The sequence below is a fragment of the Schistocerca americana genome, chromosome 3 (assembly GCF_021461395.2).
Source record: "Schistocerca americana isolate TAMUIC-IGC-003095 chromosome 3, iqSchAmer2.1, whole genome shotgun sequence".
Lineage (NCBI taxonomy): Eukaryota > Metazoa > Arthropoda > Insecta > Orthoptera > Acrididae > Schistocerca > Schistocerca americana.
In genome coordinates, this window is record NC_060121.1 from 805,932,032 (window position 1) to 805,957,071 (window position 25,040).

The window sequence follows — 25,040 nt, forward strand, 5'->3', positions numbered from 1 at the left end:
TCAACGGAACCGTGAAATGAGCGAAAGCGTGGGAAACATTGCATTCGAAATGCTTGTGAATTTTCCAATTGCCCAGTGAGTGTCGACAAAACACGTAAATTCTCTGCTCCAACGTATGAGACGTAACAACTGGTGCAATTTGTTGTTGCATCATGTGCCAGCAGTCTTCGATAGTGTGTTACGAGCTTAGCGCGATAAGTTTGTAGACAGCATTTAGGCGACGTTTTATTTGTTAACGGCCCCATACAGCGATTGCACAACAGTAAAGGACATGAGTCAATGTATAGTTGTGCGTCGTGGGAGGTTTTGCAGCCTCGTGTGAGCCCGGATAGCTCAGTCGGTAGAGCATTAGGCTTTTAACCTAAGGGCCCAGGTTTCAAGTCCCTGTCCAGGTGGAAATTTTAATACTTTGGTAGCGATTCGTCTGGTAGCGGTGGAGACGCTACAGAAAATAATGCAGCTACGCCGTTTTCTGACACCACAGTGCTTTAAACGGTAGCAGTTGCATGTGTCCGGAGAACACCGCGCTAACGGCAGTCGTGGCCGAGTGGTTAAGGCGTCTGACTCGAAATCAGATTCCCTCTGGGAGCGTAGGTTCGAATCCTACCGGCTGCGTGCGATTTTGCGTAAAGAGGAGCAAACATTTTCGCACACATGTGACATGTGTGGGCGAATGCGGGTGCAAACCAGTGACGCCATTCTCAACAAGACGAAAATTTCCGTTTTAAGAATACTGAGTTTTCGCGACGACCGCTGCTTACTCTGGCTATCGGTTCACCTCACACTGACACTGACGCTGGGACTGCAGAAAGCCGTCGCTGAGATCCTGAGTACACAGATGTGCTCGAAAGTGATGGACAGAGCGAACATCTCATTTTCTTTTTAAGAAGCGCAATTTCAATCACTCGAGTGCGGCAAAAGCAGTGGTGCAGCGTTTCTTTTCTTAAGATCTCGCAGCTGCTTGGAGGTATGTCCATCGTTTTAAGACGACAGAAAACTAGCGTCAGCGGTGCGTCAGTGGGAAGTCGGTGAAGTCGCCATTGGAGCCGTAAGCCAGTAATTACGACATGCGAATCACTCGCACACCACGCAGCTGTACGATAATGCTCTTGCGTGGGTCCGCATAGCTGAGTCGGTAGAGCGTTAGGTTTTCAACCAAAGGGTCCTGGGTTCAAGTCCCTGTCTGGGCGAAAATTAATACACCTGTGTTCAAGTCCCTGACTGGGCGAAAATTAATACACTTTCGTAACGGCTAATGGAAACCGTACAGGAAAGAGTGAGGCCACGCCGTTTTCTGCCACCAGATTGCTTCTAAAGATGGCGGTTACAGTTGTCGGGAGTCGCTTCCGCCACCGGCAGTCGTGGCCGAGTGGTTAAGGCGTCTGACTTGAAATCAGATTCCCTCTGGGAGCGTAGGTTCGAGTCCTGCCGACTGCGAAAATTTTCTCGCTCTCAAATGGCGGACGTTCAGCTGCATCCTAGCAGTTGCGTCACTACTAAACACGTGGGTCACCAGCAATGTGCAGTGCTATTTGATCCAGGGCGCAGCGCTACAGTCGCGCCCAGAAGCCGCAGCTCATCTCCGCGTCTCACAGGCGTCCACCAGGTGTTAGTACAAGTGTCGCCTCACTGGGCAGTGCAGATGTGTCCATTTTAGCTTGCAGACGATGACGTGTGAGCTAACGCAAGTCGAATGTTTTACCGTGTGTATCTGCTAGATACTGCCTCTCATACGGTGGAGAGACTCACTCCTTCTTGTGTCTCGTTCTCCGCACACGAGTTGCCCCTGGCATCGATATAGCACGGGTTTTCTAGCGTCAGCGAAGTCAATATTACACGAATCGAGTCGACATGTTTGCTTGTTACGATGACGGAAGAAGAAGAAATGTGTGTGTAACTTCACTGCATCGGCTGCTCGCCTTTCAGCGCCCCTGTGTCTTATCAGACGAAGGTGACTGTGAAATTGGCAACGAGGCAGTGGTGAATGAACACATGCAAATGAGAACCTTCAACGTCAGCCGAAATAGCTCAGTTGGGAGAGCGTTAGACTGAAGATCTAAAGGTCCCTGGTTCGATCCCGGGTTTCGGCAGGGATTCGTTTTGATGCGACGCTAATGGAATTACTCTGCGTTTGTGATAATGCAACTACCGCTGACAACAAAAATGACTCTCTCCTGTAGCTGTTCTGGTTGTCTAGTGCATGCCATAAGAGGAACTCACTAGACAACTAACTCCCCTAGAAGCAAAAGAATTAAAAATATCCTACCGACTGCATTCCTTTTTCTGTGTCAGGTGGTGAAGAACGTCTTCAACGGAACCGTGAAATGAGCGAAAGCGTGGGAAACATTGCATTCGAAATGCTTGTGAATTTTCCAATTGCCCAGTGAGTGTCGACAAAACACGTAAATTCTCTGCTCCAACGTATGAGACGTAACAACTGGTGCAATTTGTTGTTGCATCATGTGCCAGCAGTCTTCGATAGTGTGTTACGAGCTTAGCGCGATAAGTTTGTAGACAGCATTTAGGCGACGTTTTATTTGTTAACGGCCCCATACAGCGATTGCACAACAGTAAAGGACATGAGTCAATGTATAGTTGTGCGTCGTGGGAGGTTTTGCAGCCTCGTGTGAGCCCGGATAGCGCAGTCGGTAGAGCATTAGGCTTTTAACCTAAGGGCCCAGGTTTCAAGTCCCTGTCCAGGCGGAAATTTTAATACTTTGGTAGCGATTCGTCTGGTAGCGGTGGAGACGCTACAGAAAATAATGCAGCTACGCCGTTTTCTGACACCACAGTGCTTTAAACGGTAGCAGTTGCATGTGTCCGGAGAACACCGCGCTAACGGCAGTCGTGGCCGAGTGGTTAAGGCGTCTGACTCGAAATCAGATTCCCTCTGGGAGCGTAGGTTCGAATCCTACCGGCTGCGTGCGATTTTGCGTAAAGAGGAGCAAACATTTTCGCACACATGTGACATGTGTGGGCGAATGCGGGTGCAAACCAGTGACGCCATTCTCAACAAGACGAAAATTTCCGTTTTAAGAATACTGAGTTTTCGCGACGACCGCTGCTTACTCTGGCTATCGGTTCACCTCACACTGACACTGACGCTGGGACTGCAGAAAGCCGTCGCTGAGATCCTGAGTACACAGATGTGCTCGAAAGTGATGGACAGAGCGAACATCTCATTTTCTTTTTAAGAATCGCAATTTCAATCACTCGAGTGCGGCAAAAGCAGTGGTGCAGCGTTTCTTTTCTTAAGATCTCGCAGCTGCTTGGAGGTATGTCCATCGTTTTAAGACGACAGAAAACTAGCGTCAGCGGTGCGTCAGTGGGAAGTCGGTGAAGTCGCCATTGGAGCCGTAAGCCAGTAATTACGACATGCGAATCACTAGCACACCACGCAGCTGTACGATAATGCTCGTGCGTGGGTCCGCATAGCTGAGTCGGTAGAGCGTTAGGTTTTCAACCAAAGGGTCCTGGGTTCAAGTCCCTGTCTGGGCGAAAATTAATACACCTGTGTTCAAGTCCCTGTCTGGGCGAAAATTAATACACTTTCGTAACGGCTAATGGAAACCGTACAGGAAAGAGTGAGGCTACGCCGTTTTCTGCCACCAGATTGCTTCAAAAGATGGCGGTTACAGTTGTCGGGAGTCGCTTCCGCCACCGGCAGTCGTGGCCGAGTGGTTAAGGCGTCTGACTTGAAATCAGATTCCCTCTGGGAGCGTAGGTTCGAGTCCTGCCGACTGCGAAAATTTTCTCGCTCTCAAATGGCGGACGTTCAGCTGCATCCTAGCAGTTGCGTCACTACTAAACACGTGGGTCACCAGCAATGTGCAGTGCTATTTGATCCAGGGCGCAGCGCTACAGTCGCGCCCAGAAGCCGCAGCTCATCTCCGCGTCTCACAGGCGTCCACCAGGTGTTAGTACAAGTGTCGCCTCACTGGGCAGTGCAGATGTGTCCATTTTAGCTTGCAGACGATGACGTGTGAGCTAACGCAAGTCGAATGTTTTACCGTGTGTATCTGCTAGATACTGCCTCTCATACGGTGGAGAGACTCACTCCTTCTTGTGTCTCGTTCTCCGCACACGAGTTGCCCCTGGCATCGATATAGCACGGGTTTTCTAGCGTCAGCGAAGTCAATATTACACGAATCGAGTCGACATGTTTGCTTGTTACGATGACGGAAGAAGAAGAAATGTGTGTGTAACTTCACTGCATCGGCTGCTCGCCTTTCAGCGCCCCTGTGTCTTATCAGACGAAGGTGACTGTGAAATTGGCAACGAGGCAGTGGTGAATGAACACATGCAAATGAGAACCTTCAACGTCAGCCGAAATAGCTCAGTTGGGAGAGCGTTAGACTGAAGATCTAAAGGTCCCTGCTTCGATCCCGGGTTTCGGCAGGGATTCGTTTTGATGCGACGCTAATGGAATTACTCTGCGTTTGTGATAATGCAACTACTGCTGACAACAAAAATGACTCTCTCCTGTAGCTGTTCTGGTTGTCTAGTGCATGCCATAAGAGGAACTCACTAGACAACTAACTCCCCTAGAAGCAAAAGAATTAAAAATATCCTACCGACTGCATTCCTTTTTCTGTGTCAGGTGGTGAAGAACGTCTTCAACGGAACCGTGAAATGAGCGAAAGCGTGGGAAACATTGCATTCGAAATGCTTGTGAATTTTCCAATTGCCCAGTGAGTGTCGACAAAACACGTAAATTCTCTGCTCCAACGTATGAGACGTAACAACTGGTGCAATTTGTTGTTGCATCATGTGCCAGCAGTCTTCGATAGTGTGTTACGAGCTTAGCGCGATAAGTTTGTAGACAGCATTTAGGCGACGTTTTATTTGTTAACGGCCCCATACAGCGATTGCACAACAGTAAAGGACATGAGTCAATGTATAGTTGTGCGTCGTGGGAGGTTTTGCAGCCTCGTGTGAGCCCGGATAGCGCAGTCGGTAGAGCATTAGGCTTTTAACCTAAGGGCCCAGGTTTCAAGTCCCTGTCCAGGCGGAAATTTTAATACTTTGGTAGCGATTCGTCTGGTAGCGGTGGAGACGCTACAGAAAATAATGCAGCTACGCCGTTTTCTGACACCACAGTGCTTTAAACGGTAGCAGTTGCATGTGTCCGGAGAACACCGCGCTAACGGCAGTCGTGGCCGAGTGGTTAAGGCGTCTGACTCGAAATCAGATTCCCTCTGGGAGCGTAGGTTCGAATCCTACCGGCTGCGTGCGATTTTGCGTAAAGAGGAGCAAACATTTTCGCACACATGTGACATGTGTGGGCGAATGCGGGTGCAAACCAGTGACGCCATTCTCAACAAGACGAAAATTTCCGTTTTAAGAATACTGAGTTTTCGCGACGACCGCTGCTTACTCTGGCTATCGGTTCACCTCACACTGACACTGACGCTGGGACTGCAGAAAGCCGTCGCTGAGATCCTGAGTACACAGATGTGCTCGAAAGTGATGGACAGAGCGAACATCTCATTTTCTTTTTAAGAATCGCAATTTCAATCACTCGAGTGCGGCAAAAGCAGTGGTGCAGCGTTTCTTTTCTTAAGATCTCGCAGCTGCTTGGAGGTATGTCCATCGTTTTAAGACGACAGAAAACTAGCGTCAGCAGTGCGTCAGTGGGAAGTCGGTGAAGTCGCCATTGGAGCCGTAAGCCAGTAATTACGACATGCGAATCACTAGCACACCACGCAGCTGTACGATAATGCTCGTGCGTGGGTCCGCATAGCTGAGTCGGTAGAGCGTTAGGTTTTCAACCAAAGGGTCCTGGGTTCAAGTCCCTGTCTGGGCGAAAATTAATACACCTGTGTTCAAGTCCCTGTCTGGGCGAAAATTAATACACTTTCGTAACGGCTAATGGAAACCGTACAGGAAAGAGTGAGGCTACGCCGTTTTCTGCCACCAGATTGCTTCAAAAGATGGCGGTTACAGTTGTCGGGAGTCGCTTCCGCCACCGGCAGTCGTGGCCGAGTGGTTAAGGCGTCTGACTTGAAATCAGATTCCCTCTGGGAGCGTAGGTTCGAGTCCTGCCGACTGCGAAAATTTTCTCGCTCTCAAATGGCGGACGTTCAGCTGCATCCTAGCAGTTGCGTCACTACTAAACACGTGGGTCACCAGCAATGTGCAGTGCTATTTGATCCAGGGCGCAGCGCTACAGTCGCGCCCAGAAGCCGCAGCTCATCTCCGCGTCTCACAGGCGTCCACCAGGTGTTAGTACAAGTGTCGCCTCACTGGGCAGTGCAGATGTGTCCATTTTAGCTTGCAGACGATGACGTGTGAGCTAACGCAAGTCGAATGTTTTACCGTGTGTATCTGCTAGATACTGCCTCTCATACGGTGGAGAGACTCACTCCTTCTTGTGTCTCGTTCTCCGCACACGAGTTGCCCCTGGCATCGATATAGCACGGGTTTTCTAGCGTCAGCGAAGTCAATATTACACGAATCGAGTCGACATGTTTGCTTGTTACGATGACGGAAGAAGAAGAAATGTGTGTGTAACTTCACTGCATCGGCTGCTCGCCTTTCAGCGCCCCTGTGTCTTATCAGACGAAGGTGACTGTGAAATTGGCAACGAGGCAGTGGTGAATGAACACATGCAAATGAGAACCTTCAACGTCAGCCGAAATAGCTCAGTTGGGAGAGCGTTAGACTGAAGATCTAAAGGTCCCTGCTTCGATCCCGGGTTTCGGCAGGGATTCGTTTTGATGCGACGCTAATGGAATTACTCTGCGTTTGTGATAATGCAACTACTGCTGACAACAAAAATGACTCTCTCCTGTAGCTGTTCTGGTTGTCTAGTGCATGCCATAAGAGGAACTCACTAGACAACTAACTCCCCTAGAAGCAAAAGAATTAAAAATATCCTACCGACTGCATTCCTTTTTCTGTGTCAGGTGGTGAAGAACGTCTTCAACGGAACCGTGAAATGAGCGAAAGCGTGGGAAACATTGCATTCGAAATGCTTGTGAATTTTCCAATTGCCCAGTGAGTGTCGACAAAACACGTAAATTCTCTGCTCCAACGTATGAGACGTAACAACTGGTGCAATTTGTTGTTGCATCATGTGCCAGCAGTCTTCGATAGTGTGTTACGAGCTTAGCGCGATAAGTTTGTAGACAGCATTTAGGCGACGTTTTATTTGTTAACGGCCCCATACAGCGATTGCACAACAGTAAAGGACATGAGTCAATGTATAGTTGTGCGTCGTGGGAGGTTTTGCAGCCTCGTGTGAGCCCGGATAGCGCAGTCGGTAGAGCATTAGGCTTTTAACCTAAGGGCCCAGGTTTCAAGTCCCTGTCCAGGCGGAAATTTTAATACTTTGGTAGCGATTCGTCTGGTAGCGGTGGAGACGCTACAGAAAATAATGCAGCTACGCCGTTTTCTGACACCACAGTGCTTTAAACGGTAGCAGTTGCATGTGTCCGGAGAACACCGCGCTAACGGCAGTCGTGGCCGAGTGGTTAAGGCGTCTGACTCGAAATCAGATTCCCTCTGGGAGCGTAGGTTCGAATCCTACCGGCTGCGTGCGATTTTGCGTAAAGAGGAGCAAACATTTTCGCACACATGTGACATGTGTGGGCGAATGCGGGTGCAAACCAGTGACGCCATTCTCAACAAGACGAAAATTTCCGTTTTAAGAATACTGAGTTTTCGCGACGACCGCTGCTTACTCTGGCTATCGGTTCACCTCACACTGACACTGACGCTGGGACTGCAGAAAGCCGTCGCTGAGATCCTGAGTACACAGATGTGCTCGAAAGTGATGGACAGAGCGAACATCTCATTTTCTTTTTAAGAATCGCAATTTCAATCACTCGAGTGCGGCAAAAGCAGTGGTGCAGCGTTTCTTTTCTTAAGATCTCGCAGCTGCTTGGAGGTATGTCCATCGTTTTAAGACGACAGAAAACTAGCGTCAGCAGTGCGTCAGTGGGAAGTCGGTGAAGTCGCCATTGGAGCCGTAAGCCAGTAATTACGACATGCGAATCACTAGCACACCACGCAGCTGTACGATAATGCTCGTGCGTGGGTCCGCATAGCTGAGTCGGTAGAGCGTTAGGTTTTCAACCAAAGGGTCCTGGGTTCAAGTCCCTGTCTGGGCGAAAATTAATACACCTGTGTTCAAGTCCCTGTCTGGGCGAAAATTAATACACTTTCGTAACGGCTAATGGAAACCGTACAGGAAAGAGTGAGGCCACGCCGTTTTCTGCCACCAGATTGCTTCTAAAGATGGCGGTTACAGTTGTCGGGAGTCGCTTCCACCACCGGCAGTCGTGGCCGAGTGGTTAAGGCGTCTGACTTGAAATCAGATTCCCTCTGGGAGCGTAGGTTCGAGTCCTGCCGACTGCGAAAATTTTCTCGCTCTCAAATGGCGGACGTTCAGCTGCATCCTAGCAGTTGCGTCACTACTAAACACGTGGGTCACCAGCAATGTGCAGTGCTATTTGATCCAGGGCGCAGCGCTACAGTCGCGCCCAGAAGCCGCAGCTCATCTCCGCGTCTCACAGGCGTCCACCAGGTGTTAGTACAAGTGTCGCCTCACTGGGCAGTGCAGATGTGTCCATTTTAGCTTGCAGACGATGACGTGTGAGCTAACGCAAGTCGAATGTTTTACCGTGTGTATCTGCTAGATACTGCCTCTCATACGGTGGAGAGACTCACTCCTTCTTGTGTCTCGTTCTCCGCACACGAGTTGCCCCTGGCATCGATATAGCACGGGTTTTCTAGCGTCAGCGAAGTCAATATTACACGAATCGAGTCGACATGTTTGCTTGTTACGATGACGGAAGAAGAAGAAATGTGTGTGTAACTTCACTGCATCGGCTGCTCGCCTTTCAGCGCCCCTGTGTCTTATCAGACGAAGGTGACTGTGAAATTGGCAACGAGGCAGTGGTGAATGTACACATGCAAATGAGAACCTTCAACGTCAGCCGAAATAGCTCAGTTGGGAGAGCGTTAGACTGAAGATCTAAAGGTCACTGGTTCGATCCCGGGTTTCGGCAGGGATTCGTTTTGATGCGACGCCAATGGAAATACTCTGCGTTTGTGATAATGCAACTACCGCTGACAACAAAAATGACTCTCTCCTGTAGCTGTTCTGGTTGTCTAGTGCATGCCATAAGAGGAACTCACTAGACAACTAACTCCCCTAGAAGCAAAAGAATTAAAAATATCCTACCGACTGCATTCCTTTTTCTGTGTCAGGTGGTGAAGAACGTCTTCAACGGAACCGTGAAATGAGCGAAAGCGTGGGAAACATTGCATTCGAAATGCTTGTGAATTTTCCAATTGCCCAGTGAGTGTCGACAAAACACGTAAATTCTCTGCTCCAACGTATGAGACGTAACAACTGGTGCAATTTGTTGTTGCATCATGTGCCAGCAGTCTTCGATAGTGTGTTACGAGCTTAGCGCGATAAGTTTGTAGACAGCATTTAGGCGACGTTTTATTTGTTAACGGCCCCATACAGCGATTGCACAACAGTAAAGGACATGAGTCAATGTATAGTTGTGCGTCGTGGGAGGTTTTGCAGCCTCGTGTGAGCCCGGATAGCTCAGTCGGTTGAGCATTAGGCTTTTAACCTAAGGGCCCAGGTTTCAAGTCCCTGTCCAGGCGGAAATTTTAATACTTTGGTAGCGATTCGTCTGGTAGCGGTGGAGACGCTACAGAAAATAATGCAGCTACGCCGTTTTCTGACACCACAGTGCTTTAAACGGTAGCAGTTGCATGTGTCCGGAGAACACCGCGCTAACGGCAGTCGTGGCCGAGTGGTTAAGGCGTCTGACTCGAAATCAGATTCCCTCTGGGAGCGTAGGTTCGAATCCTACCGGCTGCGTGCGATTTTGCGTAAAGAGGAGCAAACATTTTCGCACACATGTGACATGTGTGGGCGAATGCGGGTGCAAACCAGTGACGCCATTCTCAACAAGACGAAAATTTCCGTTTTAAGAATACTGAGTTTTCGCGACGACCGCTGCTTACTCTGGCTATCGGTTCACCTCACACTGACACTGACGCTGGGACTGCAGAAAGCCGTCGCTGAGATCCTGAGTACACAGATGTGCTCGAAAGTGATGGACAGAGCGAACATCTCATTTTCTTTTTAAGAATCGCAATTTCAATCACTCGAGTGCGGCAAAAGCAGTGGTGCAGCGTTTCTTTTCTTAAGATCTCGCAGCTGCTTGGAGGTATGTCCATCGTTTTAAGACGACAGAAAACTAGCGTCAGCGGTGCGTCAGTGGGAAGTCGGTGAAGTCGCCATTGGAGCCGTAAGCCAGTAATTACGACATGCGAATCACTAGCACACCACGCAGCTGTACGATAATGCTCGTGCGTGGGTCCGCATAGCTGAGTCGGTAGAGCGTTAGGTTTTCAACCAAAGGGTCCTGGGTTCAAGTCCCTGTCTGGGCGAAAATTAATACACCTGTGTTCAAGTCCCTGTCTGGGCGAAAATTAATACACTTTCGTAACGGCTAATGGAAACCGTACAGGAAAGAGTGAGGCTACGCCGTTTTCTGCCACCAGATTGCTTCAAAAGATGGCGGTTACAGTTGTCGGGAGTCGCTTCCGCCACCGGCAGTCGTGGCCGAGTGGTTAAGGCGTCTGACTTGAAATCAGATTCCCTCTGGGAGCGTAGGTTCGAGTCCTGCCGACTGCGAAAATTTTCTCGCTCTCAAATGGCGGACGTTCAGCTGCATCCTAGCAGTTGCGTCACTACTAAACACGTGGGTCACCAGCAATGTGCAGTGCTATTTGATCCAGGGCGCAGCGCTACAGTCGCGCCCAGAAGCCGCAGCTCATCTCCGCGTCTCACAGGCGTCCACCAGGTGTTAGTACAAGTGTCGCCTCACTGGGCAGTGCAGATGTGTCCATTTTAGCTTGCAGACGATGACGTGTGAGCTAACGCAAGTCGAATGTTTTACCGTGTGTATCTGCTAGATACTGCCTCTCATACGGTGGAGAGACTCACTCCTTCTTGTGTCTCGTTCTCCGCACACGAGTTGCCCCTGGCATCGATATAGCACGGGTTTTCTAGCGTCAGCGAAGTCAATATTACACGAATCGAGTCGACATGTTTGCTTGTTACGATGACGGAAGAAGAAGAAATGTGTGTGTAACTTCACTGCATCGGCTGCTCGCCTTTCAGCGCCCCTGTGTCTTATCAGACGAAGGTGACTGTGAAATTGGCAACGAGGCAGTGGTGAATGTACACATGCAAATGAGAACCTTCAACGTCAGCCGAAATAGCTCAGTTGGGAGAGCGTTAGACTGAAGATCTAAAGGTCACTGGTTCGATCCCGGGTTTCGGCAGGGATTCGTTTTGATGCGACGCCAATGGAATTACTCTGCGTTTGTGATAATGCAACTACCGCTGACAACAAAAATGACTCTCTCCTGTAGCTGTTCTGGTTGTCTAGTGCATGCCATAAGAGGAACTCACTAGACAACTAACTCCCCTAGAAGCAAAAGAATTAAAAATATCCTACCGACTGCATTCCTTTTTCTGTGTCAGGTGGTGAAGAACGTCTTCAACGGAACCGTGAAATGAGCGAAAGCGTGGGAAACATTGCATTCGAAATGCTTGTGAATTTTCCAATTGCCCAGTGAGTGTCGACAAAACACGTAAATTCTCTGCTCCAACGTATGAGACGTAACAACTGGTGCAATTTGTTGTTGCATCATGTGCCAGCAGTCTTCGATAGTGTGTTACGAGCTTAGCGCGATAAGTTTGTAGACAGCATTTAGGCGACGTTTTATTTGTTAACGGCCCCATACAGCGATTGCACAACAGTAAAGGACATGAGTCAATGTATAGTTGTGCGTCGTGGGAGGTTTTGCAGCCTCGTGTGAGCCCGGATAGCTCAGTCGGTTGAGCATTAGGCTTTTAACCTAAGGGCCCAGGTTTCAAGTCCCTGTCCAGGCGGAAATTTTAATACTTTGGTAGCGATTCGTCTGGTAGCGGTGGAGACGCTACAGAAAATAATGCAGCTACGCCGTTTTCTGACACCACAGTGCTTTAAACGGTAGCAGTTGCATGTGTCCGGAGAACACCGCGCTAACGGCAGTCGTGGCCGAGTGGTTAAGGCGTCTGACTCGAAATCAGATTCCCTCTGGGAGCGTAGGTTCGAATCCTACCGGCTGCGTGCGATTTTGCGTAAAGAGGAGCAAACATTTTCGCACACATGTGACATGTGTGGACGAATGCGGGTGCAAACCAGTGACGCCATTCTCAACAAGACGAAAATTTCCGTTTTAAGAATACTGAGTTTTCGCGACGACCGCTGCTTACTCTGGCTATCGGTTCACCTCACACTGACACTGACGCTGGGACTGCAGAAAGCCGTCGCTGAGATCCTGAGTACACAGATGTGCTCGAAAGTGATGGACAGAGCGAACATCTCATTTTCTTTTTAAGAATCGCAATTTCAATCACTCGAGTGCGGCAAAAGCAGTGGTGCAGCGTTTCTTTTCTTAAGATCTCGCAGCTGCTTGGAGGTATGTCCATCGTTTTAAGACGACAGAAAACTAGCGTCAGCGGTGCGTCAGTGGGAAGTCGGTGAAGTCGCCATTGGAGCCGTAAGCCAGTAATTACGACATGCGAATCACTAGCACACCACGCAGCTGTACGATAATGCTCGTGCGTGGGTCCGCATAGCTGAGTCGGTAGAGCGTTAGGTTTTCAACCAAAGGGTCCTGGGTTCAAGTCCCTGTCTGGGCGAAAATTAATACACCTGTGTTCAAGTCCCTGTCTGGGCGAAAATTAATACACTTTCGTAACGGCTAATGGAAACCGTACAGGAAAGAGTGAGGCCACGCCGTTTTCTGCCACCAGATTGCTTCTAAAGATGGCGGTTACAGTTGTCGGGAGTCGCTTCCGCCACCGGCAGTCGTGGCCGAGTGGTTAAGGCGTCTGACTTGAAATCAGATTCCCTCTGGGAGCGTAGGTTCGAGTCCTGCCGACTGCGAAAATTTTCTCGCTCTCAAATGGCGGACGTTCAGCTGCATCCTAGCAGTTGCGTCACTACTAAACACGTGGGTCACCAGCAATGTGCAGTGCTATTTGATCCAGGGCGCAGCGCTACAGTCGCGCCCAGAAGCCGCAGCTCATCTCCGCGTCTCACAGGCGTCCACCAGGTGTTAGTACAAGTGTCGCCTCACTGGGCAGTGCAGATGTGTCCATTTTAGCTTGCAGACGATGACGTGTGAGCTAACGCAAGTCGAATGTTTTACCGTGTGTATCTGCTAGATACTGCCTCTCATACGGTGGAGAGACTCACTCCTTCTTGTGTCTCGTTCTCCGCACACGAGTTGCCCCTGGCATCGATATAGCACGGGTTTTCTAGCGTCAGCGAAGTCAATATTACACGAATCGAGTCGACATGTTTGCTTGTTACGATGACGGAAGAAGAAGAAATGTGTGTGTAACTTCACTGCATCGGCTGCTCGCCTTTCAGCGCCCCTGTGTCTTATCAGACGAAGGTGACTGTGAAATTGGCAACGAGGCAGTGGTGAATGTACACATGCAAATGAGAACCTTCAACGTCAGCCGAAATAGCTCAGTTGGGAGAGCGTTAGACTGAAGATCTAAAGGTCACTGGTTCGATCCCGGGTTTCGGCAGGGATTCGTTTTGATGCGACGCCAATGGAATTACTCTGCGTTTGTGATAATGCAACTACCGCTGACAACAAAAATGACTCTCTCCTGTAGCTGTTCTGGTTGTCTAGTGCATGCCATAAGAGGAACTCACTAGACAACTAACTCCCCTAGAAGCAAAAGAATTAAAAATATCCTACCGACTGCATTCCTTTTTCTGTGTCAGGTGGTGAAGAACGTCTTCAACGGAACCGTGAAATGAGCGAAAGCGTGGGAAACATTGCATTCGAAATGCTTGTGAATTTTCCAATTGCCCAGTGAGTGTCGACAAAACACGTAAATTCTCTGCTCCAACGTATGAGACGTAACAACTGGTGCAATTTGTTGTTGCATCATGTGCCAGCAGTCTTCGATAGTGTGTTACGAGCTTAGCGCGATAAGTTTGTAGACAGCATTTAGGCGACGTTTTATTTGTTAACGGCCCCATACAGCGATTGCACAACAGTAAAGGACATGAGTCAATGTATAGTTGTGCGTCGTGGGAGGTTTTGCAGCCTCGTGTGAGCCCGGATAGCTCAGTCGGTTGAGCATTAGGCTTTTAACCTAAGGGCCCAGGTTTCAAGTCCCTGTCCAGGCGGAAATTTTAATACTTTGGTAGCGATTCGTCTGGTAGCGGTGGAGACGCTACAGAAAATAATGCAGCTACGCCGTTTTCTGACACCACAGTGCTTTAAACGGTAGCAGTTGCATGTGTCCGGAGAACACCGCGCTAACGGCAGTCGTGGCCGAGTGGTTAAGGCGTCTGACTCGAAATCAGATTCCCTCTGGGAGCGTAGGTTCGAATCCTACCGGCTGCGTGCGATTTTGCGTAAAGAGGAGCAAACATTTTCGCACACATGTGACATGTGTGGACGAATGCGGGTGCAAACCAGTGACGCCATTCTCAACAAGACGAAAATTTCCGTTTTAAGAATACTGAGTTTTCGCGACGACCGCTGCTTACTCTGGCTATCGGTTCACCTCACACTGACACTGACGCTGGGACTGCAGAAAGCCGTCGCTGAGATCCTGAGTACACAGATGTGCTCGAAAGTGATGGACAGAGCGAACATCTCATTTTCTTTTTAAGAATCGCAATTTCAATCACTCGAGTGCGGCAAAAGCAGTGGTGCAGCGTTTCTTTTCTTAAGATCTCGCAGCTGCTTGGAGGTATGTCCATCGTTTTAAGACGACAGAAAACTAGCGTCAGCGGTGCGTCAGTGGGAAGTCGGTGAAGTCGCCATTGGAGCCGTAAGCCAGTAATTACGACATGCGAATCACTCGCACACCACACAGCTGTACGATAATGCTCGTGCGTGGGTCCGCATAGCTGAGTCGGTAGAGCGTTAGGTTTTCAACCAAAGGGTCCTGGGTTCAAGTCCCTGTCTGGGCGAAAATTAATACACCTGTGTTCAAGTCCCTGTCTAGGCGAAAATTAATACACTTTCGTAACGGCTAATGGAAACCGTACAGGAAAGAGTGAGGCCACGCCGTTTTCTGCCACCAGATTGCTTCTAAAGATAGCGGTTACTGTTGTCGGGAGTCGCTTGCGCCACCGGCAGTCGTGGCCGAGTGGTTAAGGCGTCTGACTTGAAATCAGATTCCCTCTGGGAGCGTAGGTTCGAGTCCTGCCGACTGCGAAAATTTTCTCGCTCTCAAATGGCGGACGTTCAGCTGCATCCTAGCAGTTGCGTCACTACTAAACACGTGGGTCACCAGCAATGTGCAGTGCTATTTGATCCAGGGCGCAGCGCTACAGTCGCGCCCAGAAGCCGCAGCTCATCTCCGCGTCTCACAGGCGTCCACCAGGTGTTAGTACAAGTGTCGCCTCACTGGGCAGTGCAGATGTGTCCATTTTAGCTTGCAGACGATGACGTGTGAGCTAACGCAAGTCGAATGTTTTACCGTGTGTATCTGCTAGATACTGCCTCTCATACGGTGGAGAGACTCACTCCTTCTTGTGTCTCGTTCTCCGCACACGAGTTGCCCCTGGCATCGATATAGCACGGGTTTTCTAGCGTCAGCGAAGTCAATATTACACGAATCGAGTCGACATGTTTGCTTGTTACGATGACGGAAGAAGAAGAAATGTGTGTGTAACTTCACTGCATCGGCTGCTCGCCTTTCAGCGCCCCTGTGTCTTATCAGACGAAGGTGACTGTGAAATTGGCAACGAGGCAGTGGTGAATGTACACATGCAAATGAGAACCTTCAACGTCAGCCGAAATAGCTCAGTTGGGAGAGCGTTAGACTGAAGATCTAAAGGTCACTGGTTCGATCCCGGGTTTCGGCAGGGATTCGTTTTGATGCGACGCCAATGGAATTACTCTGCGTTTGTGATAATGCAACTACCGCTGACAACAAAAATGACTCTCTCCTGTAGCTGTTCTGGTTGTCTAGTGCATGCCATAAGAGGAACTCACTAGACAACTAACTCCCCTAGAAGCAAAAGAATTAAAAATATCCTACCGACTGCATTCCTTTTTCTGTGTCAGGTGGTGAAGAACGTCTTCAACGGAACCGTGAAATGAGCGAAAGCGTGGGAAACATTGCATTCGAAATGCTTGTGAATTTTCCAATTGCCCAGTGAGTGTCGACAAAACACGTAAATTCTCTGCTCCAACGTATGAGACGTAACAACTGGTGCAATTTGTTGTTGCATCATGTGCCAGCAGTCTTCGATAGTGTGTTACGAGCTTAGCGCGATAAGTTTGTAGACAGCATTTAGGCGACGTTTTATTTGTTAACGGCCCCATACAGCGATTGCACAACAGTAAAGGACATGAGTCAATGTATAGTTGTGCGTCGTGGGAGGTTTTGCAGCCTCGTGTGAGCCCGGATAGCTCAGTCGGTTGAGCATTAGGCTTTTAACCTAAGGGCCCAGGTTTCAAGTCCCTGTCCAGGCGGAAATTTTAATACTTTGGTAGCGATTCGTCTGGTAGCGGTGGAGACGCTACAGAAAATAATGCAGCTACGCCGTTTTCTGACACCACAGTGCTTTAAACGGTAGCAGTTGCATGTGTCCGGAGAACACCGCGCTAACGGCAGTCGTGGCCGAGTGGTTAAGGCGTCTGACTCGAAATCAGATTCCCTCTGGGAGCGTAGGTTCGAATCCTACCGGCTGCGTGCGATTTTGCGTAAAGAGGAGCAAACATTTTCGCACACATGTGACATGTGTGGACGAATGCGGGTGCAAACCAGTGACGCCATTCTCAACAAGACGAAAATTTCCGTTTTAAGAATACTGAGTTTTCGCGACGACCGCTGCTTACTCTGGCTATCGGTTCACCTCACACTGACACTGACGCTGGGACTGCAGAAAGCCGTCGCTGAGATCCTGAGTACACAGATGTGCTCGAAAGTGATGGACAGAGCGAACATCTCATTTTCTTTTTAAGAATCGCAATTTCAATCACTCGAGTGCGGCAAAAGCAGTGGTGCAGCGTTTCTTTTCTTAAGATCTCGCAGCTGCTTGGAGGTATGTCCATCGTTTTAAGACGACAGAAAACTAGCGTCAGCGGTGCGTCAGTGGGAAGTCGGTGAAGTCGCCATTGGAGCCGTAAGCCAGTAATTACGACATGCGAATCACTCGCACACCACACAGCTGTACGATAATGCTCGTGCGTGGGTCCGCATAGCTGAGTCGGTAGAGCGTTAGGTTTTCAACCAAAGGGTCCTGGGTTCAAGTCCCTGTCTGGGCGAAAATTAATACACCTGTGTTCAAGTCCCTGTCTAGGCGAAAATTAATACACTTTCGTAACGGCTAATGGAAACCGTACAGGAAAGAGTGAGGCCACGCCGTTTTCTGCCACCAGATTGCTTCTAAAGATAGCGGTTACTGTTGTCGGGAGTCGCTTGCGCCACCGGCAGTCGTGGCCGAGTGGTTAAGGCGTCTGACTTGAAATCAGATTCCCTCTGGGAGCGTAGGTTCGAGTCCTGCCGACTGCGAAAATTTTCTCGCTCTCAAATGGCGGACGTTCAGCTGCATCCTAGCAGTTGCGTCACTACTAAACACGTGGGTCACCAGCAATGTGCAGTGCTATTTGATCCAGGGCGCAGCGCTACAGTCGCGCCCAGAAGCCGCAGCTCATCTCCGCGTCTCACAGGCGTCCACCAGGTGTTAGTACAAGTGTCGCCTCACTGGGCAGTGCAGATGTGTCCATTTTAGCTTGCAGACGATGACGTGTGAGCTAACGCAAGTCGAATGTTTTACCGTGTGTATCTGCTAGATACTGCCTCTCATACGGTGGAGAGACTCACTCCTTCTTGTGTCTCGTTCTCCGCACACGAGTTGCCCCTGGCATCGATATAGCACGGGTTTTCTAGCGTCAGCGAAGTCAATATTACACGAATCGAGTCGACATGTTTGCTTGTTACGATGACGGAAGAAGAAGAAATGTGTGTGTAACTTCACTGCATCGGCTGCTCGCCTTTCAGCGCCCCTGTGTCTTATCAGACGAAGGTGACTGTGAAATTGGCAACGAGGCAGTGGTGAATGTACACATGCAAATGAGAACCTTCAACGTCAGCCGAAATAGCTCAGTTGGGAGAGCGTTAGACTGAAGATCTAAAGGTCACTGGTTCGATCCCGGGTTTCGGCAGGGATTCGTTTTGATGCGACGCCAATGGAATTACTCTGCGTTTGTGATAATGCAACTACCGCTGACAACAAAAATGACTCTCTCCTGTAGCTGTTCTGGTTGTCTAGTGCATGCCATAAGAGGAACTCACTAGACAACTAACTCCCCTAGAAGCAAAAGAATTAAAAATATCCTACCGACTGCATTCCTTTTTCTGTGTCAGGTGGTGAAGAACGTCTTCAACGGAACCGTGAAATGAGCGAAAGCGTGGGAAACATTGCATTCGAAATGCTTGTGAATTTTCCAATTGCCCAGTGAGTGTCGACAAAACACGTAAATTCTCTGCTCCAACGTATGAGACGTAACAACTGGTGCAATTTGTTGTTGCATCATGTGCCAGCAGTCTTCGATAGTGTGTTACGAGCTTAGCGCGATAAGTTTGTAGACAGCATTTAGGCGACGTTTTATTTGTTAACGGCCCCATACAGCGATTGCACAACAGTAAAGGACATGAGTCAATGTATAGTTGTGCGTCGTGGGAGGTTTTGCAGCCTCGTGTGAGCCCGGATAGCTCAGTCGGTTGAGCATTAGGCTTTTAACCTAAGGGCCCAGGTTTCAAGTCCCTGTCCAGGCGGAAATTTTAATACTTTGGTAGCGATTCGTCTGGTAGCGGTGGAGACGCTACAGAAAATAATGCAGCTACGCCGTTTTCTGACACCACAGTGCTTTAAACGGTAGCAGTTGCATGTGTCCGGAGAACACCGCGCTAACGGCAGTCGTGGCCGAGTGGTTAAGGCGTCTGACTCGAAATCAGATTCCCTCTGGGAGCGTAGGTTCGAATCCTACCGGCTGCGTGCGATTTTGCGTAAAGAGGAGCAAACATTTTCGCACACATGTGACATGTGTGGGCGAATGCGGGTGCAAACCAGTGACGCCATTCTCAACAAGACGAAAATTTCCGTTTTAAGAATACTGAGTTTTCGCGACGACCGCTGCTTACTCTGGCTATCGGTTCACCTCACACTGACACTGACGCTGGGACTGCAGAAAGCCGTCGCTGAGATCCTGAGTACACAGATGTGCTCGAAAGTGATGGACAGAGCGAACATCTCATTTTCTTTTTAAGAATCGCAATTTCAATCACTCGAGTGCGGCAAAAGCAGTGGTGCAGCGTTTCTTTTCTTAAGATCTCGCAGCTGCTTGGAGGTATGTCCATCGTTTTAAGACGACAGAAAACTAGCGTCAGCGGTGCGTCAGTGGGAAGTCGGTGAAGTCGCCATTGGAGCCGTAAGCCAGTAATTACGACATGCGAATCACTCGCACACCACACAGCTGTACGATAATGCTCGTGCGTGGGTCCGCATAGCTGAGTCGGTAGAGCGTTAGGTTTTCAACCAAAGGGTCCTGGGTTCAAGTCCCTGTCTGGGCGAAAATTAATACACCTGTGTTCAAGTCCCTGTCTAGGCGAAAATTAATACACTTTCGTAACGGCTAATGGAAACCGTACAGGAAAGAGTGAGGCCACGCCGTTTTCTGCCACCAGATTGCTTCTAAAGATAGCGGTTACTGTTGTCGGGAGTCGCTTGCGCCACCGGCAGTCGTGGCCGAGTGGTTAAGGCGTCTGACTTGAAATCAGATTCCCTCTGGGAGCGTAGGTTCGAGTCCTGCCGACTGCGAAAATTTTCTCGCTCTCAAATGGCGGACGTTCAGCTGCATCCTAGCAGTTGCGTCACTACTAAACACGTGGGTCACCAGCAATGTGCAGTGCTATTTGATCCAGGGCGCAGCGCTACAGTCGCGCCCAGAAGCCGCAGCTCATCTCCGCGTCTCACAGGCGTCCACCAGGTGTTAGTACAAGTGTCGCCTCACTGGGCAGTGCAGATGTGTCCATTTTAGCTTGCAGACGATGACGTGTGAGCTAACGCAAGTCGAATGTTTTACCGTGTGTATCTGCTAGATACTGCCTCTCATACGGTGGAGAGACTCACTCCTTCTTGTGTCTCGTTCTCCGCACACGAGTTGCCCCTGGCATCGATATAGCACGGGTTTTCTAGCGTCAGCGAAGTCAATATTACACGAATCGAGTCGACATGTTTGCTTGTTACGATGACGGAAGAAGAAGAAATGTGTGTGTAACTTCACTGCATCGGCTGCTCGCCTTTCAGCGCCCCTGTGTCTTATCAGACGAAGGTGACTGTGAAATTGGCAACGAGGCAGTGGTTAATGAACACATGCAAATGAGAACCTTCAACGTCAGCCGAAATAGCCTAGTTCCGCTTGCGACGCCGTGCAGGTCGCACGTGTTGTGCCTTCGCTCTGCCATAGCGTGTGCAAGCCGTGACTACTTTCTTTGTTTACGTTGTTTGCTAGATTTGCTGTCTTGTGCTTCCGTCACTTCACTTCGCTTTTAGTGTATTGTGTCGTTTTGTGTTAGCGGTCTCGACCGTTTAATAAGTGGATATGTCGTCCAGGTTGTTCCCAAGGAAATGCACTCTGTGTTTCGAATTTGACAAGTCTACACGTCATGTTCAACCGAGTTCCATGGAAGTTCACGATTTCATAGTGGATGTCATTGGTATTACGTCTGACCAGGTTCATACTGCCTATTACGACACCGACCTCTACTGTTTCTTCGTCAAGTTGTTAAACCCTGTGTTACTGGAGAGGATTCTGTTAAAACATGGTAGCAGAGCTGAGTTCCGTCATCGTGACGCCTCGGTGAGTACTGTTCTCATATCCAATGCTGATGTAGAATACAAAAATGTCCGTGTGTACAACCTGCCGCCGGAAGTTGAAAACTGTTATTTACGTGAGTGTTTGACGAAGTATGGGGAGGTCAAGCAAATCCGTAACGAACGTTGGTCTAGTCAACATCGGTTACAGTGTTTTAGTGGCGTCCGGTCAGTCGAAATGCACGTCAAGCAAGATATCCCCTCCCATCTTATTGTTTGTGGGTATAAAGTGCATGTCACGTACAGTGGGCAACCAGGCACATGCTTTATTTGTAATGAAACTGGCCACTTGCGTACGAACTGCCCTAAACGTGTCTTTGTTCTCAAAAGTACTTTGGAACAGCGTAAAAAATTGACATTGGCCGATCTTGTTAGAGAGGCACCACTCACGGACATCGAACGCCCTAGTGATAGTGAAATATTGCCCCCGGAGCCTGGTTTGCCTGTTGCCGACTTTCCACCCTTTCCTTCAGAACCGGTTACAGATACGCCTGCTTCCAAATCTGACGTGCAGCTGCTGAGCCACAAACGGCGAAGAACGTGTGATGATGATAGTCCGGACGAGGTTCTCCAGGAATTAGAACACGACGTCCCAAAAGAGATGCCGGTTACGGTTACTGACTCAAGTTTTCCTGAACCGTCGCACGCAGCTGTCGACGCTGAGGCTATTGACGTCATTCCGAGTGACGTACAGGCAGCTTTGGCACCACAACAGCCGAGCACGCCGCCTGAAGTCGCGACGTCACCACAGGCCGAATCACAACAAGCGCGTGCTTCCGATAAGCATAACAAGGAAGGCAGTCCTTGTGTACAAACTGAAGGAAGTCAACGTCCGTCTACAAACAAACACGAAGTTCGTGCTAGTGACAACAAACAAACTTGTCCACCTTCTGAGTCGGTTCTTTCGGCAGATCAGATGGCTGAGGCGTCACATCCCGTTATGGATTGCGAAGTCACTCAGGACCCTCCCACACCTCCGTCTGCCGATGTGTTCCCTAGCAGAGCACGTAGTAGGACCAAAGTTCAACCGAACGTCAACGCAGTCCGGAAGAAAAACAAACCCAACGACACCCAAGTGACTGTTTCGTGATCCTCCTGACAATGCAGCTCATTCCGAAGTTTCTATGACATTGTAATGCGACCAGTGTTGTTTAGTGACCCTTTACGTACCTCACTGTAATAATGGCACAAGCGTACAAATTCGTATCCCTGAACATAAATAAGATTCGATCTGATCTCAAAATTGCGGCCCTACAGCAGTTTCTATACGAATCTGACGCCGATATTGTGTTGTTGCAGGAAGTTACTGTTTTGAATCTCTTCATCTCTGGTTTTAAAACCATATCAAACGTTGCTCCTGAGGAAAGTACAGGTACCGCACTTTTATTACGGGAAGGTATTCCAGTTGGGGAGATCGAGTTTTTAGATTCCGGTCGAGGAGTGAGCTGTAGAGTTTTTGATGTAACCCTTGTTAACTTATATGCCCCGTCAGGCAACAGCAACAAATTCGAACGGTCACGTTTTTATAAGGAGGATGTTACGTATCTGTTGAGGAGAAATCCTCAAAACCTGATAATAGGAGGTGACTTCAACTGTGTTCTACGTAGGAACGATCAGTCCCCTAATTTTAACTACTGTAAAGAACTGCACGAGCTCGTTAAGAATATTAAGCTGAAAGATGCTTGGGAACTGAAGTATCCTACTTTAGTTAAATTCACTTTTTTCACCGTTACTTCATGCAGCCGTCTGGATAGAATTTATCTATCGGACTGTATCAGTGACAGACTCCTAGCGGTTGACGTAATCCCGGCTAGTTTTACCGACCATTGCGCTTTTACGGCAACGGTTCACTTAAATCGACAGCCTACCAAATTATTTCGTTCCCCGTGGATGTTAAACATATCGCATCTGGCGGACGCTGAATTATTTGACGTTATCAGGCATGTGTGGGAAACTTGTTTGCGTTCCATCACTTTTTATCCGACTAAAGCGATGTGGTGGACCACTGTTGCGAAACCGAAGCTTCGAAAAAGTCTCATTTATTATAGTGCTCAGAAAGCACGCGCCTTCAAGAGGACCTTTGAGTTTTACTACACTGTGCTGCGACAACTGTATGATTCATCCACTGCGACCAACACTAACTTTCCATCAATTCAACGTGTCAAGGCTAAACTTGTCAGCTTGAAGCGTCAACAATTGGAAGGTCTGAAAGTTAAATCCAAACCTAAATCTGTTTTAGCCGACGAAATGACATCTATGTACCATTTATTCAAGCATTTATCACGCCGCCGCCGGGCTTTCATTGATGTTTTGGAAAGAGATAATGGGGAATTACTCTCTACTCAAGCGGCCATTATTAGTGAAATTCACCAACATTTCCAACTACTGTATTCCAGTGAGATTGTCAATGAACCTGCTGTCAGTGCAATGGTCAATGTTCTTGATAGGGCGATTACTCCTGCTGACAATGTCGACTTTTTATCGGATTTCACTCCCGAGGAAGTTTTAGCCTTGATCTCCAAGTCGCCTTCCTTTAAATCGCCTGGTCCTGATGGTTTGCCCAAGGAATTTTATATCAAATTCTGGAATGTCCTTGGTGGTACTTTTACTGAAATTGTTAATGAAGTCATGAGTGGTGGTCCTCTTCCTGCCGAGTTCAAGGTGGGTAGAATTGTTTTAGTCCCGAAGAAAACTGGTCACAAGCGAGTTGATAATCTCCGTCCAATCACATTATTGAACTTTGATTATAAAACGATTGCCCGAGCGATTAATAGCAGAATGACCCCCATCCTTGGGAAAGTTATTCATTCACATCAGTCTTGCCTTCCAGGGAGATCCATTATGACTCCGGTTGCGGAGTACAGAGACGTTATTTCAGTAGCGGCCGTAACCAACATCAAATGTGCTTTCCTTTTTCTTGACTTTTGCAAAGCTTTTGACCGCGTTAGTCATCACTATTTAGAACGTATCCTGCAACGAATTGGACTCGACGAACGAGCTGTGGCAGTCATTCGGAATATGATAACAGGCATTACTGCTAGGATCACCGTTGACGGTCAGCTGACACAAGCTGTCAGTATACGTCGAGGTGTACCGCAAGGCAGTCCGTTGTCGATGTCGCTCTTTGTTTTGTCGCTCGAGCCATTTCTGAAGAGATTGTGTATCACATTAACTGGCCTTTCTGTCTTAGGGAGCAATCTTACTGTGAGGGCTTACGCCGATGATGTTGCTGTTATCCTACGTCATGAGTCTGAAGTGGCCCAATTGCGCGCTGAGATTGATACTTACAGCACTGCTTCAGGAGCGAAACTCAGTGAGGGTAAATGTAAGGTTCTAAGCTTACGGGGCTTCGAATCTCTTGCTATACCGTGGGCACAGATCGTCGAACAACATGTTGCTCTGGGAATCATCATCGATAGGTGTCCCTTACGTATGGCAGCTAAAAACTGGAAACTTACTGCCAATCGAATACAGGGAGCTATAGTGGAAAACACCTGGCGAACGACAAATATCCTCCAGAAGATCAGGATTTTGAATACCTACATACTCTGTAAAGCTTATTATGTCGCTCAGGTGTTCCCTCTTCCCAAAATGCAAGCCCATAAGATTATGCGTTTGTCCAGCAGGTTTGTGTGGCTCGGTCATATTTTTAAGTTAACCTATACCACACTGTCTAAGTCAGTGCAAGCTGGGGGCCTGCAACTCAATGATATCCGTCGAAAGGCGACAGCACTCTATATAAAACGAACAACTGTGATAATTACCACGATGCCCCATACTATCACATCGAAGCTGTTTCGCATTGTTCGCCCTAAATGTATGAAACCGCCAATTGACATCGGGAAACTCAACTTCCAATTGCAACATGTCGGTGTTTATTACCTCGAAATGAGTTACTTAGGTGACAGTGCTTTCCCAGGTCCTTGTCTCACGACAGTGTTCTTAATTGCTCAGTGGCAAAAGTACGAAGCTCCAAATACAATTGAAATGCACTACCCAAGAATCGTCTGGACGGCAGTGTGGACCAATATTACTCTCAAAATACATTCCTCCGATGTGCTTTCCGCCTGGTATAAAGTTGTC

At 48.7% G+C, this 25,040-nt stretch overlaps 35 non-coding genes across 35 annotated transcripts; all 35 read left to right on the plus strand.

Annotated features, from left to right (window-relative positions):
* The first annotated feature begins 322 nt into the window (after window positions 1–322).
* Window positions 323–395, plus strand: Trnak-uuu. The gene has a single exon. It is a non-coding gene; the product is annotated as a tRNA-Lys (tRNA).
* A 138-nt stretch (window positions 396–533) lies between these two features.
* Trnas-cga lies at window positions 534–615 on the plus strand. The gene has a single exon. It is a non-coding gene; the product is annotated as a tRNA-Ser (tRNA).
* Window positions 616–1,355: 740 nt separating this feature from the next.
* On the plus strand, window positions 1,356–1,437 carry Trnas-uga. The gene has a single exon. It is a non-coding gene; the product is annotated as a tRNA-Ser (tRNA).
* Window positions 1,438–2,017: 580 nt separating this feature from the next.
* On the plus strand, window positions 2,018–2,090 carry Trnaf-gaa. The gene has a single exon. It is a non-coding gene; the product is annotated as a tRNA-Phe (tRNA).
* A 540-nt stretch (window positions 2,091–2,630) lies between these two features.
* Trnak-uuu lies at window positions 2,631–2,703 on the plus strand. Its single transcript has one exon. It is a non-coding gene; the product is annotated as a tRNA-Lys (tRNA).
* Window positions 2,704–2,841: 138 nt separating this feature from the next.
* Window positions 2,842–2,923, plus strand: Trnas-cga. The gene has a single exon. It is a non-coding gene; the product is annotated as a tRNA-Ser (tRNA).
* A 740-nt stretch (window positions 2,924–3,663) lies between these two features.
* Window positions 3,664–3,745, plus strand: Trnas-uga. The gene has a single exon. It is a non-coding gene; the product is annotated as a tRNA-Ser (tRNA).
* A 580-nt stretch (window positions 3,746–4,325) lies between these two features.
* Trnaf-gaa lies at window positions 4,326–4,398 on the plus strand. The gene has a single exon. It is a non-coding gene; the product is annotated as a tRNA-Phe (tRNA).
* Window positions 4,399–4,938: 540 nt separating this feature from the next.
* Window positions 4,939–5,011, plus strand: Trnak-uuu. The gene has a single exon. It is a non-coding gene; the product is annotated as a tRNA-Lys (tRNA).
* A 138-nt stretch (window positions 5,012–5,149) lies between these two features.
* On the plus strand, window positions 5,150–5,231 carry Trnas-cga. Its single transcript has one exon. It is a non-coding gene; the product is annotated as a tRNA-Ser (tRNA).
* Window positions 5,232–5,971: 740 nt separating this feature from the next.
* Trnas-uga lies at window positions 5,972–6,053 on the plus strand. The gene has a single exon. It is a non-coding gene; the product is annotated as a tRNA-Ser (tRNA).
* Window positions 6,054–6,633: 580 nt separating this feature from the next.
* Window positions 6,634–6,706, plus strand: Trnaf-gaa. The gene has a single exon. It is a non-coding gene; the product is annotated as a tRNA-Phe (tRNA).
* A 540-nt stretch (window positions 6,707–7,246) lies between these two features.
* Trnak-uuu lies at window positions 7,247–7,319 on the plus strand. Its single transcript has one exon. It is a non-coding gene; the product is annotated as a tRNA-Lys (tRNA).
* Window positions 7,320–7,457: 138 nt separating this feature from the next.
* Trnas-cga lies at window positions 7,458–7,539 on the plus strand. The gene has a single exon. It is a non-coding gene; the product is annotated as a tRNA-Ser (tRNA).
* Window positions 7,540–8,279: 740 nt separating this feature from the next.
* On the plus strand, window positions 8,280–8,361 carry Trnas-uga. Its single transcript has one exon. It is a non-coding gene; the product is annotated as a tRNA-Ser (tRNA).
* A 580-nt stretch (window positions 8,362–8,941) lies between these two features.
* Window positions 8,942–9,014, plus strand: Trnaf-gaa. Its single transcript has one exon. It is a non-coding gene; the product is annotated as a tRNA-Phe (tRNA).
* Window positions 9,015–9,554: 540 nt separating this feature from the next.
* On the plus strand, window positions 9,555–9,627 carry Trnak-uuu. The gene has a single exon. It is a non-coding gene; the product is annotated as a tRNA-Lys (tRNA).
* Window positions 9,628–9,765: 138 nt separating this feature from the next.
* Trnas-cga lies at window positions 9,766–9,847 on the plus strand. The gene has a single exon. It is a non-coding gene; the product is annotated as a tRNA-Ser (tRNA).
* A 740-nt stretch (window positions 9,848–10,587) lies between these two features.
* On the plus strand, window positions 10,588–10,669 carry Trnas-uga. The gene has a single exon. It is a non-coding gene; the product is annotated as a tRNA-Ser (tRNA).
* Window positions 10,670–11,249: 580 nt separating this feature from the next.
* Trnaf-gaa lies at window positions 11,250–11,322 on the plus strand. Its single transcript has one exon. It is a non-coding gene; the product is annotated as a tRNA-Phe (tRNA).
* Window positions 11,323–11,862: 540 nt separating this feature from the next.
* On the plus strand, window positions 11,863–11,935 carry Trnak-uuu. Its single transcript has one exon. It is a non-coding gene; the product is annotated as a tRNA-Lys (tRNA).
* Window positions 11,936–12,073: 138 nt separating this feature from the next.
* Trnas-cga lies at window positions 12,074–12,155 on the plus strand. Its single transcript has one exon. It is a non-coding gene; the product is annotated as a tRNA-Ser (tRNA).
* A 740-nt stretch (window positions 12,156–12,895) lies between these two features.
* Window positions 12,896–12,977, plus strand: Trnas-uga. The gene has a single exon. It is a non-coding gene; the product is annotated as a tRNA-Ser (tRNA).
* A 580-nt stretch (window positions 12,978–13,557) lies between these two features.
* On the plus strand, window positions 13,558–13,630 carry Trnaf-gaa. Its single transcript has one exon. It is a non-coding gene; the product is annotated as a tRNA-Phe (tRNA).
* Window positions 13,631–14,170: 540 nt separating this feature from the next.
* Window positions 14,171–14,243, plus strand: Trnak-uuu. Its single transcript has one exon. It is a non-coding gene; the product is annotated as a tRNA-Lys (tRNA).
* A 138-nt stretch (window positions 14,244–14,381) lies between these two features.
* Window positions 14,382–14,463, plus strand: Trnas-cga. Its single transcript has one exon. It is a non-coding gene; the product is annotated as a tRNA-Ser (tRNA).
* A 740-nt stretch (window positions 14,464–15,203) lies between these two features.
* Window positions 15,204–15,285, plus strand: Trnas-uga. Its single transcript has one exon. It is a non-coding gene; the product is annotated as a tRNA-Ser (tRNA).
* Window positions 15,286–15,865: 580 nt separating this feature from the next.
* On the plus strand, window positions 15,866–15,938 carry Trnaf-gaa. Its single transcript has one exon. It is a non-coding gene; the product is annotated as a tRNA-Phe (tRNA).
* A 540-nt stretch (window positions 15,939–16,478) lies between these two features.
* Window positions 16,479–16,551, plus strand: Trnak-uuu. Its single transcript has one exon. It is a non-coding gene; the product is annotated as a tRNA-Lys (tRNA).
* A 138-nt stretch (window positions 16,552–16,689) lies between these two features.
* Window positions 16,690–16,771, plus strand: Trnas-cga. The gene has a single exon. It is a non-coding gene; the product is annotated as a tRNA-Ser (tRNA).
* A 740-nt stretch (window positions 16,772–17,511) lies between these two features.
* Trnas-uga lies at window positions 17,512–17,593 on the plus strand. The gene has a single exon. It is a non-coding gene; the product is annotated as a tRNA-Ser (tRNA).
* Window positions 17,594–18,173: 580 nt separating this feature from the next.
* On the plus strand, window positions 18,174–18,246 carry Trnaf-gaa. Its single transcript has one exon. It is a non-coding gene; the product is annotated as a tRNA-Phe (tRNA).
* A 540-nt stretch (window positions 18,247–18,786) lies between these two features.
* Trnak-uuu lies at window positions 18,787–18,859 on the plus strand. The gene has a single exon. It is a non-coding gene; the product is annotated as a tRNA-Lys (tRNA).
* A 138-nt stretch (window positions 18,860–18,997) lies between these two features.
* Trnas-cga lies at window positions 18,998–19,079 on the plus strand. The gene has a single exon. It is a non-coding gene; the product is annotated as a tRNA-Ser (tRNA).
* A 740-nt stretch (window positions 19,080–19,819) lies between these two features.
* Trnas-uga lies at window positions 19,820–19,901 on the plus strand. The gene has a single exon. It is a non-coding gene; the product is annotated as a tRNA-Ser (tRNA).
* Window positions 19,902–25,040: the final 5,139 nt, after the last annotated feature.